Genomic DNA, 12,752 nt, shown 5'->3' on the forward strand with positions numbered 1-12,752 from the left:
ATACCGTTAGATTTATTCCTCTTGAACACAAGAAGAAAGATTTATCGAACTTGGAAAAAGAAATTCAGTCCTAGCAGTTTAAGAGGTAAAGAAATGTTTCTCGCATTACAGGCTTCAGTAATTACGAGTTCAGTAGTTTGTAACATATTATTCAATCTATACTCTGTTACATACACTTGTTAAACATTACACTTCCTCGTCTGATACTTGTATCAACAAAGGAGTGGGGATACCGAAAAAAACACCGGCTGCCTGTAATATATATATACTGGCATTTCAGCCCGGCGTTACCCGGGTGTTTGCAGGAGTATGTTGAGGAAAAAAAGTGGTAGTGTAAAGGGAGGCCAGAACCCGTACCGCGAAGGAGGAAAAGATGGGGAAAACGTAACGTCTTTGCTGTTACGACCACCGCCAAATCAGAGGTGACGTAGGTTTAAATTAATGCTAGACAATCGAAAAGAGGAGATGATTTCGACATTATTGGCGAAAACAACCCCGACCCCTCCCTGTAAAAAGTGCCCAGTTGAAGATGAAGATATTAATGTTTTTAGCCAATTTTTCGATATTCGTCGTCTGGAAAGCTGAGCTGAAAAAAGATGCTGTGAAAATCTATCGCCTCCCTCGAAAGTTTTAGGCAGACATGCAAACATACATACATGCATTTATATATTGGTAACTAAAAATTTTCGACGTAAACCGATTAAAAAGCTTCCCTATCTCTTTAAACCCTTTATGTAAAATTTCAAATGTTTGGACCAGAAATTGTCTGAGTAAATCGTTCGAGACAGCAGCAGTCATTTTTTTTTTTAACTTGGACTCTATTATGTTCCTTAATATTTATTATTTTGGGCTCACATCAAGTTATTAAGTAAGATCTATGTCCAAGGAACCTATATCTAAAATTCAATTTTAGACCCAAAATTGGCGGAGGAGTTTGGTAGTATTCTCAAAGGTCAAATCGTTGAACTTTGACCCCTTAATTGCCAAATCTCTGGTCGAAAACCGATTACAAAGATTTTCCGAAATCTCAGTACCCTGTATATCAAATTTCGAGTCTGTAGACTGAAAATTGACAGAGATATTGTGTAGGGAAATGTACACAGACAGACCGCGTGATTAATAAAGACTTCTTAATGGAGGACAGAGCTGGTATATAGTCTGTTTATTATACAAGCATTATTGCTTACATAATAAATAACTATACTCACCAAAATACGTCGAAAATAGGCTAGCATAAATAACTTAGCTAAATTAAAAAAGAGCCATCTTTTAATTACCCCTAAACGCCATCTCAAACGCTACCGTTTACTACTAAACTTACCGAACAGAAACGCAATATGTCACCAACTGGATAAAGGTGAGATCACTGTACATTCTTTAAAATAAAACATCCGAAAACGATTATCTACAATAATATTTGCGTCTAGCACGCTTGTAATTTGAATACCAACGAGATGTATTATTTTAAAGCAACGTTACAAAAGGAAACCGATCACATAACTGATCTCAAACGAAAAGTAAGTACTCTAACTACATAGCTTTCAGAGCGGAATAGTCAACCAATATAGTCAGATATATGATTGCATGTAAACTTATCTATAACAAAGCATATACACCTATAAAATATATTTATACACTAACATTGGGAAAAGACAAACAACACGAAGGAAAGAATGAAAATCATTGAAATGAAGTTTATATATATAGAGATGTTAAAACCTTGCGTTGTAATTACTTGAGACACCGCGGTAGACTGGATGATAAAACTTCCAATATGCAAACTTTATTTTATCATGTAAATAAGCTTGTATATCTATTCGCTGACTGTTATTTTTGCCATATGAACATATATTTATACATAAACAAATAAATATATAACTAATTTGAAAACGAGAATCAAATGAACTGATGAAAACCAGATATAAAATAAAATATAAATAGTGCTTATCGATAAAATAAATGGATAATGAAGTCAAAACCAGAAAATAAAATAACACAGAAATAAAAAGCTGAGGGAAGTAACGGCGATGAGGGTATAATATTACTTCACATCTAAACAAAAACTAAGGCCAATAAACAAAACCATACCAATTCCTCTCCGCTGCTACAGCTTGACCACATAGGATCGTATTTCCCCAACTTCCTTACACCCCATATCTACTCCCTTCCTTCACCAAACCTCCATCCCAAACTCCTGCTGCTAATATTTACAAAGTATACACCCCAGTTTTTTCCAGAGACTAAAGCACACCCGGATATCATATAAAACGAACGAATGTAATATTGACTCTCGTTTAAATATCGCTTTTTTTCTGGTCTAATTTAGTGGTCTATTTGAATTCGGATTCTGTAACCAATAATATTTGTATAATAAACAGATTATATATATATATATATATATATATATATATATATATATATATATATAATTACATGGCCGCCCGGCGTTGGCAGGTCGTACCATGCGCTTAAACTAGATTTCTTTTATTTATGCAGATTGCGCATTTGTTAATATTGAATATATCTTCTTTTGAATATTATATATTACGAGGAAAAATTTTATCCACTGGACGAATTGGAAAAAAAAACATAGAAACTATAAACATAATAATGATAATGTCGTTCATCAAATTCAGTCTGTTTTTCTGTATTTTTATACAATATCAAGTCAGCAGATATTTGCGTTTAGAATATTCTTTCCTCCCTTATAGATAAAAATATATTTACAGGGAAACGTTTTACGTAACACCGGCCAAGTTTACACTGCTCGAAAATACGCCAGTGTAATGTAAGAAATTAACCTGTAAAAATGTGTTTTTCTATAAGAGAAGAAAAACAATTTTATAGATCGGATTTTTTCTCGGTTATAGATATTTATCGGGCGGATTTCCATACAAAATATATCTAAGAATACTGCCAGAAATATAACTTAGCTTTGTGTGAAATTTGCAAAAGATAGGCGTAGTTGTTTCGGAATCTATGAGCAGAAAAGTCTCTTACACACACAAAGACGCTTTTATATAATATTAGTGTTGTGAAGGAACATAACTGGCTATACACCGGTTACAAACTGTATATATATATTGGACTGTTTGGCAGACAGCGGCAGACAAGCAGTCGCAGTAAGACGGATAGTCTTACGTGTTGATTATCAGACTTTCTTCCCCATACTTGTTACTATGTACTTCTATTTACCTTAGGCGAGCAGCCTTACGTTTCTGTATTATAAATAAACCCCATTACACATACCACTCGGTGTAACTCACGTTTGTCTTTATTTCCTAAGTATTTAGGAATATAACAATGGCGACGAAAGGATGTTCTTTCTCTTAACAGAGATAAATTACCGTACCAAGGACTGTGTACAATGCAAGGATTTTTTTGTTTTACGAAAAAAACAAACTACACAAGGATTTTTGACCACGTGCGTCAATGAATTTAAAATTTTTTTCCTACCTAAAGTAGCGAAAAGTACGGATTTTTCTTCGTAAAGAACTCACAAGAAATTATAGAAACATGTTCAAGGTAAAGTGGAATTTATATTTATTTTGACAAGTAAAAAAAAAAAAAAAAAAAATGGTCGCAAGTTGAATTCGAAACTACACTAAAGGATTACGAGTTTCGAAAGAAAAAATATAAATACAACGACTATTGTACCATTTTATGCCACGTGGGAACGGCAGCCATATATATTTTTTTTTTTTGGAAAATTAATTGTTTGTTATTGCCTTTATATAAATAATTGGAACTATTTGTCGTGGGAAGTAAGAAATATTTTGTGTATGAACTTACGTTGTTGAAAAAAAAAAAAAAAAAAAAAAAAAAGAATTATTTTACAAAGCCTGTTGAATTACTATGGATGAACTTTGTTGAAACGTGTTGTGTCTGCATATTGCTACTAATTTACGATATACGTAAATTTACGATTTTTCTTTGGAATTATTGTGTAGAATTCGAAAAGACATTTTTGTACTAGAAGCTAACATGGAACAATTAGCAGAGTTAACTAAGGCTCTAGCCCTTAGCATCCAGGAACAGACAAAAATGACTCAACAATTTTTAGCGCAACAACAACAACAACAACAAATTCAACAACAACAGCTACAGCAACAGCTGCAACAACAACAACAAGAAAGAACACAAAAAACTTTAGAGGCACAACAAGAACAAACAAACATACTACAACGACAAATGTCGACACAGCAAAAGAATTTAGAAAAGCTAATTCTAACGTCGACCGGGAAGAAGACTAATTTTTCTGCCGAGGGTATTTCAAATTCACTAACGGAATTTCGTTACTCCCCGGATACTGGTGTTACTTTCCCTGCATACTACAGAAGATACGAAACAATTTTTACGAAAAGATGTTTAGACTGGACCGATGAGGAAAAAGTTACCCTGCTACTACAAAAACTGGGTACTGATGAAAACACCAAGTATGCAAATCTAATTCTACCAAAAAAACCGGAGGAGGTTTCGTTCGAGGAAACAATTAGTACCTTGTCGAAAATATTTGATAAAAGGGATAGCCTATTTCACTCTAGATACAAATGTTTGAACATTCAGAAGGCAGAAGCTGAAGACTATCTAGAATATGCTTGCACTGTGAACTGTTTATGCGAATCATTTAAATTGAATGAAATTTCCGCAGACCAATTTAAATGTTTAATCTTTGTACAAGGTCTCACAGCACCAAGGGACAAAGATATACGTTCACGGATCCTAACAATTATGGAGGCGGATCCTAACATAACATTGCAAAAAGTCACTGAAGAGTGTCAACGTCTGATTAACATAAAGAAAGACAACACTCGCATTGAAGAGAAAAATATTTTTAAGGTGCAGCAAGTAAAAAGGCAAGGGACCACAAGAAAGTCCAGGTTCCAAGAACACAGGATCCTTAAAGGATACAAAGACCCAAAGCTAAAGTGTAAATGTTGTGGTAGTTTAAGACACAACAATAAGACCTGCTGGTTTAGGAACAAAATATGTTATGAATGTGGTCTCAGAGGTCACAAGGGAACATACTGTGCCCAGAAGAAAAGACAAGGGACCGATAATGTAAATACGCTTCGCATGAATAAAGAAAAAAGCTGCGAAAGACGGAAATATGTTGATGTTCGGATAAATGGACATCTGGTTACATTGCTTCTGGATAGCGGTGCAGATATTAGTATTATAAATGAAGATATATGGAAAAGGATAGGTCGACCTGAATTAACGAAAACCAGAAAGACGGCGAGAAGTGTGTGCGGCAAAAGATTAGAGTTCAAGGGAGAATTAAAATGCAAAGTGACATTCGCTAACCAGACTCATAAATCCAAAGTGCACGTCGTACCAGGAAAGAATACATGCCTGTTTGGGGTAGATTGGGTTGTCCTGTTTAATTTATGGGAGAAACCCATAAATTCGTTTTGTAACGTTTTAACTGCAGAAAAAGCAAACCAAAGGGAAGACTTCCTGAAGGATTTGAAAACTGAATTTCCCAATGTTTTTGCCGAAGGACTAGGACTCTGTATTAAGACAGAGGCAAAATTTGAATTAAAGAAAAATGCCACTCCAGTATTCAAACCTAAAAGGAATGTGCCTTTTTCAGCGATGGACGCAATCGAAAAAGAGTTGGATAGACTTCAACAACTGGAAGTCATTGAAAAAGTTAACCACACAGATTGGGCAAGTCCAACCGTGTATGTAAAGAAAAAAAAATAACAGAATAAGGGTCTGTGGAGATTTTTCAACGGGTTTAAATGACTGTCTATTGGACCATAATTATCCCCTTCCGTCCGCAGAAGATCTGTTCTCTAAGCTTAACGGAGGAAAAATTTTTTCTAAGATAGACCTCTCAGATGCTTACTTGCAAATTAAGATCAGCGATGAATGCTCCAAATACTTAGGCATAAATACTCATAAGGGCATTTTTAAGCTAAAGAGGCTTCCTTTTGGATTAAAGGTTGCTCCTGCTATTTTCCAGCAAATTATGGACACGATGCTGGCAGGGTTGGAATTTTCAATGGCCTACCTTGACGATATCCTAATTAAAAGTGAAAATTTGCAAGATCATAAGAAGCATGTAAAAGAAGTATTCAAAAGAATACAGGAATTTGGTTTTAAATTGAGCCCAGAAAAATGCGATTTTTTTATGAAAAAAATTAAATATCTAGGTCAAATAATCGACAAAGAGGGTCGAAGACCGGATCCACAAAGGACTGAAGCAATTGAAAAGATGCCTGCTCCAGATTCAGTGACAAAATTAAAATCGTTTTTGGGATTAGTTCAATACTATGCAATTTACATCCCTAATATACATAATTTAAGAGCTCCTCTTAACGAGTTACTGAAAAAGGGTGTTAAATGGAACTGGAATAAGGAATGTGAATCTGCTTTCCAAAATATCAAAAGATGTCTACTGTCAGACTTAGCATTGGCACATTTCAATCCAGAAAAGGAACTAATACTAGCAACGGACGCCAGTGATTACGGTGTTGGCGCTGTATTACTTCACAAGTATGAGGATGGTAGGACAAAAGCTATCGCCCATGCTTCAAGAACGTTGGTTGCAGCGGAGAAAAATTACAGCCAATTGAAAAAGAGGCGCTGTCGATAATATTTGGAATTACAAAGTACAATCGATTTCTCCATGGACGATCTTTTATTTTGCAAACCGACCATAAACCCCTACTTACCATATTTGGATCAAAGAAAGGCATTCCCACACATACTGCGAATCGATTACAGCGATGGGCTGTAACCCTCTTAAACTATCAGTTTAAGATGGAACATGTATCCTCAAAAAAGTTAGGACACGCAGATGCATTATCACGGTTGATCCCTAAAAGAAGCGAAAGTTTCGAAGAAACGGTAATTGCTGCGCTTAAAGACGAAAGTGAATGTACAAGTTCAATGTGTAATATGATACGTGAACTTCCGGTAACTTTCGAAAAAATAAAAAAAGAGGCAGTAAATGACATTTTCATTAAGAAAATGAAAAATCAATTGGGATGGATAAAAAAAAAATAAAAAGGTAGATCAAACAACGCCTTTTTCCATCTGTGAAGATGTGCTCATGTATGGTGAGAGGATCGTAATTCCACTAACGTTACAGAGGAAAATTCTGAAGGAATTTCATACAGGTCATCCGGGCATTTCGAGAATGAAATCCCTTATGAGAGGATATGTGTACTGGCCTGGTATGGACAAGGAAGTTGAAAAATGTGTCAAGACATGCAGAGGATGTCAATTAGCAGCTCGAGATCCTCCAGTAAAAACGACGCCATGGCCAAAGACGGACCTACCCTGGTCACGTCTGCATATTGATTATGCGGGACCTATAAATGGTTATTTTTACTTGATTATTGTAGATTCTTTTTCAAAATGGCCAGAAATATTTAAGTTTAGACATCCAACAGCAAAAAACACTGTGAGTGCGCTTAATGAAATTTTTAGCCGTTTTGGAGTGCCAAAAACCTTAGTGAGCGATAATGGAACAGCATTTACTGCTCATGAATTCAAAGAATTCTGTGACTCACTAAATATTCTACATATGACAACACCTGTGTACCATCCACGATCGAATGGGTTGGCCGAAAAATTTGTAGATACGTTTAAAAGGGCACTTAAGAAAAATCTTACTACGGACACAGACGAACAATGTATTCAAACATTTTTAGCAATTTACAGGGTGACACCAAATCCTAATAATAATGTCAATTCTTCCCCGGCTGAGCTAATGTTTGCAAGAAAGATAAGATCTGTCTTCGATAGGCTGCTACCAGAGAAAAAGAAAGTTTTCAAAAAAGAAAACCTTAATACCAAGTGCTTCTCCCCAGGTGAAAATGTATATTTCAAAAATTTTCAAAATGGACGAAATCAGTGGGTTGAAGGTATTATCAAAAAAAAGGATTGGGAGCATGGTCTATACCATCCAAGGATTAAGTTTTGTCTGCAAAAGACACAGAAATCAAATACGTCCCAGACTGGAAGAGACACCAATGGAAACATTGTGCGATATTTTTGATATACCAAAACCAGCGTGTGTACCGCAAACAATGAATATTTCGCCTGAACCGACCATACGGGCTGGACAGAAACCTTTACCCCGGGTAACGCTGACCAGAAGGAAAAGCGCAAGAAAGAGAAAAGTTACCAGGAGATTAAGCCCTGACCCTAAAAGGAAGAGGTATTTAAGCTAAAATCAGGAAGATTTCAGCTTCAGGGGGAGGTGTTGTGAAGGAACATAACTGGCTATACACCGGTTACAAACTGTATATATATATTGGACTGTTTGGCAGACAGCGGCAGACAAGCAGTCGCAGTAAGACGGATAGTCTTACGTGTTGATTATCAGACTTTCTTCCCCATACTTGTTACTATGTACTTCTATTTACCTTAGGCGAGCAGCCTTACGTTTCTGTATTATAAATAAACCCCATTACACATACCACTCGGTGTAACTCACGTTTGTCTTTATTTCCTAAGTATTTAGGAATATAACAATTAGAGATAGAGATAATTAGTGCAATCGGACGAATACACTCGATAAATAAAGTAATATTCCAAAGATAACGTTTATTCGCCTTTCATGTGTTAATAACTGTCTAAATCAACAATTTTACGAGACGCGTTAATCAAGCGACATCTAGACGAACCAGACGTTGGATAATCCAACATAAAATAACTAAATCAAAAATAATAGTTTCACATTTGTTTATATTCCACCGAACACGGCCGTTGATGACAAGGACTTCCATGAAAAATTGTTTCTTTAAGGCCCTGATATGTCCGTCTTTCTTCGCCTTCCCAAGCACAGACACACGTCAGCTCGTCATCAGATGTATAAAAAGGAGTCAGAAGGGTCGAGCATATAGAAATATATGTTTCTCGGATACAAACAATGAACTCCGTCACATTCGAAAAATAAAATATATATATATATATATATATAACCCTATTGATAAATGTTCGTATAATTTTACTGCATTTAGACATTTTCACAAGTTATTCTTCAATTGATATTTTACTGTTAAATTTTCCAATCAATCGTAACAGAAACTACCAAATTGTACTTATTTCTTATTGTTCCTAAAATATTTCTGTACAAAATTTAATAAAACATTTTTTTAACATTCCGGATTTTAATTATTTATCAAAGCAATGAGACCCATGAATAAGAATTTCGAATGCCAATACCGAATTGAGAGAATAAACAACAAATGCTTTAGGATCTAAAAAATGATCTGTCAGTTGGAGAATATGAGACATAAGATGAAGGATGCCATCAGGTAGAACGATCTATCACCAGCTTCAAAAAATGATGAGGATTTTTCGAAAATATGTTTATGATGTTTTGATAAATTAACTTACAGCGAATATAATTAAATATTATTTAACAAAAGAAGAACGCATGTTTATTAATTAAAAAAAGTTTTCTTCGCTTTAAATGTCTTCCAACGCTTTTCATATTTTGATCGATAAATTTAATAAAAGTATTGAACTCATGTCAATATATCCACGAAAATCATGTGGATGCTTTAGGTTGCATTAAGGAACAGAAAAGTAAATCGAATCTAAAAATTATCGATCAGAAATTGATTCTACGCTTTAATTCAATCATAATTTCGGATCTTTGAGATCGTATCAAGTATAGAATTAAATCAATCACGATATCGATCCATGAATTATAATTTTTTTTTATTTCTGTCTTCTTGAAAAAAAATGAAAATCAATAAAGGGATAACAGAATAAAATGATACTGGTTTATTTATTTATTTATTTGGCATCGCTCCGTGATATTTGGTTTCGAATCCAATTGTCGTATCTGTTTCATTCACAGTAAGAATATAGAACATTTTGGCATTGAGCAATGTTTTATAATTTTTCCAATCCAGAATACCCGTAGAAAGAAAGATGTGTTTTCGTGAGGAGACAAGAAAGAGGGCACACGGCACGGGACAGTAAACCAATTCGTTGAACAGAATATTTTTGATAGGTGTTATTTTTATATTCGAGCACACATGAGCAAATGAGCACACATGATCTTTCATCGATTAAAAGAGAGGTACTCGTTATGTGAAAGAATTCTAACTTTTTTCGACCCCGAGTTTTGATTTTCTGGCCTTAAATATACCTCACATAAACAAATGATCATATATTAGTCAAAGAGAAAAAGAACAAATCCATACACATCAATTTTAAAAGGCTTGTCTTCAGCCATTTGCTTTTCGATCAATAGAGTTGATTTGCGAAATTAAGAATTTTATGGATATGGATCGTCGTGCGCAGTTTAGTGTCAGTGTGGGAACTGCCCACACATGCATGTGCTAGAAACTGAGGATACGGATGATTTGTGCGAAGTTTTTCCTGAAGGTGCTCCATCCTTGTCACAGGCAGTTTGTCCCAAATGGGCATCAAGACAGTTGCTACCCCCCCTATAGTTCAGACTTGCACCCTGTTACTTTTGATTGTTTCATATGATCACGGAAACTTTGGAGACTCTGTCTAGGTAAAAATAAAGGAGATGCAGAAGGCTTTAACAATGGTAATTGTACACACTCACACAATAAGACTTTCATGAAGCTTTCCAGAAGATGTTTGAACGGCAAAACAAGGGGATTGGAACTGCAGGGGTTTACTTCGAAGGGATCTAGATTTTCTCTGTATGTAGTATCAATAAAAGTGGTCATACAAAAAAGTCAGAAAACTTACTTATGACTGCTCGTAACTATATCTATTGTAAGCTAATTTATTTCTAATATAGGAGATTAGCTCATCCAGTAACATTTGTATAGAATACTAATTTATAAAACTGATGCATATACTCTACATAAAGAAATAACTTTTTTCCTCATTGGACCGCAAGTAAATATGCAGAAGGAAGTCTTCAAATCAGTCAACGTACTTCACGGCTTTCAGACAAGGTTGATCATGCTATACCTGTCCTGTTATCATACGGTTATAGACATTTATATTGAAAGGAAAAGCTTCTATCCAATAAGTCTCTTTTGTGTAGATGAATGTCACACACACACACACACACACAAATCAGACAAGTAAATAACGACACTAAAATGTTCATTTGTTTCCCTTAAGAAATCGAATTTTGTTCTTCAATTTTCTTTGTTAAACAAGGAATGCGATTCAACAATTAATATAAATATCAAAATGGCATGACTTAATCTACCACGTCTATAATCTTATTCGAAATCACAACTAATTGCGTTCGACTAGAACCTAAAAAAATCAACAATTTCCAATCAACTCACAATATAATATGATAAACTCTGACTTCTAACAATTTAAATCCTAAAGGTTTACCATTATTTTTATCACAAATATATGATAGATTCCCAAAACAGCCATCTCCCCCTTAGCTTCCTGCTAAGCTTAATATGTAGCATTTTTTTCTGTATGTTCTGATTAAAAGTAATTCTTGATCATTTTTTTTAATTGTGGCCCACTGAAAGCACCCCTTTTAGGGATACAACTTTGCTGTAGAAAAAAAAAACGATTGGCCCTGATAGAAGGCAACTACACCGAGATTCTAAATAGATATCCAATTGTTTTGCACAATAAAATCGATTTGAATATTGACCTGAAAGCAAAACAAATGCTGTTGAACACTGGATGTAAACGCCAATATACAATGGCCCACTTATCGACTCATTAATTTCCACTTAAAATGCTATTAGTGTGCCAACAACTCTATAGAATTCTGATGCTTTCGTTTCTAATTTCCAACCATTGAGTCGATAGTCGGAGTTTTATTTAAATGACATAAGGAAAAGAGGAGATTGTTTGTGACGTTCCCCCCAGGCTTACATAAGATACAACCGTAAATGAACAATTTCCGAAAGAACAATAGAACATGGAAACTAATTAACCGAGCAGGGCAATTAACATTTTTTCTATGGTAGCATTGTTCTTTTTCTATGCTAGCATTGTTCCGGAAAAAATATCCAATTCCATTCTGAGATTGATATAAAATAAATTAGATCCTGAGAGATAAATAATGATCTGTATTTTGAAAAGTTTTACCTGAGCATTGATAATTTTTATTATCGAACAACATTTCTATAAAGTTCACTTTTTTCTCGATTGAATATTAATACTAAAAGTCTACTTTATCTATTTATAAATAATTAAAATGAACTTCCTATTATACTCAGCTATGTACAGGCGAGCAACCACATAAATGTTAACTGCATATTCATTCGAAAAAAAGCGTTAATTAATTGCTTATTACTTTTTATGGGTTTTTATTAGATTATTAGATTTATATTACTTTTACGCTGACTTCCGTTTATGCATGGTTTTTACATTATGCATAATTGCGTAAAATTTATGATTAAAACGTTCTAACATACGGATAGGAACGGTGGCGTTGTTTGCTTGAAGTATTGTTTAACGGATAAACGGTGTTTTTGAAGGCTTACAATCCTGAAATGTGCAGTCGTTGTGGGCAGAAAAATAATAAATAATTCAGTAATATTTTTCTTTTTTCATACCAATTACCAAATACAATCCGCAGTTAAAAACAACAACAAAATAAAGAAAACTATTGCTTAGCTTTTATATTTTACAAATAAATATCTATGAAAAAATTATAGAAGAAAACGTTGATTTCATCATTCTTGGTATGAAAATATTGTCAAAAATAAAGTACAGTGTTTTAATTCAAGTGCAATTATTTAGAAAATAAATTCACAAAACTTTACATTGACTATTTATGCCTTCATAATTTCCAGAATAATACAAAC

The sequence above is a fragment of the Euprymna scolopes genome, chromosome 25 (assembly GCF_053919585.1).
Source record: "Euprymna scolopes isolate OS-2025 chromosome 25, ASM5391958v1, whole genome shotgun sequence".
NCBI classification, from domain to species: Eukaryota; Metazoa; Mollusca; class Cephalopoda; order Sepiida; family Sepiolidae; genus Euprymna; species Euprymna scolopes.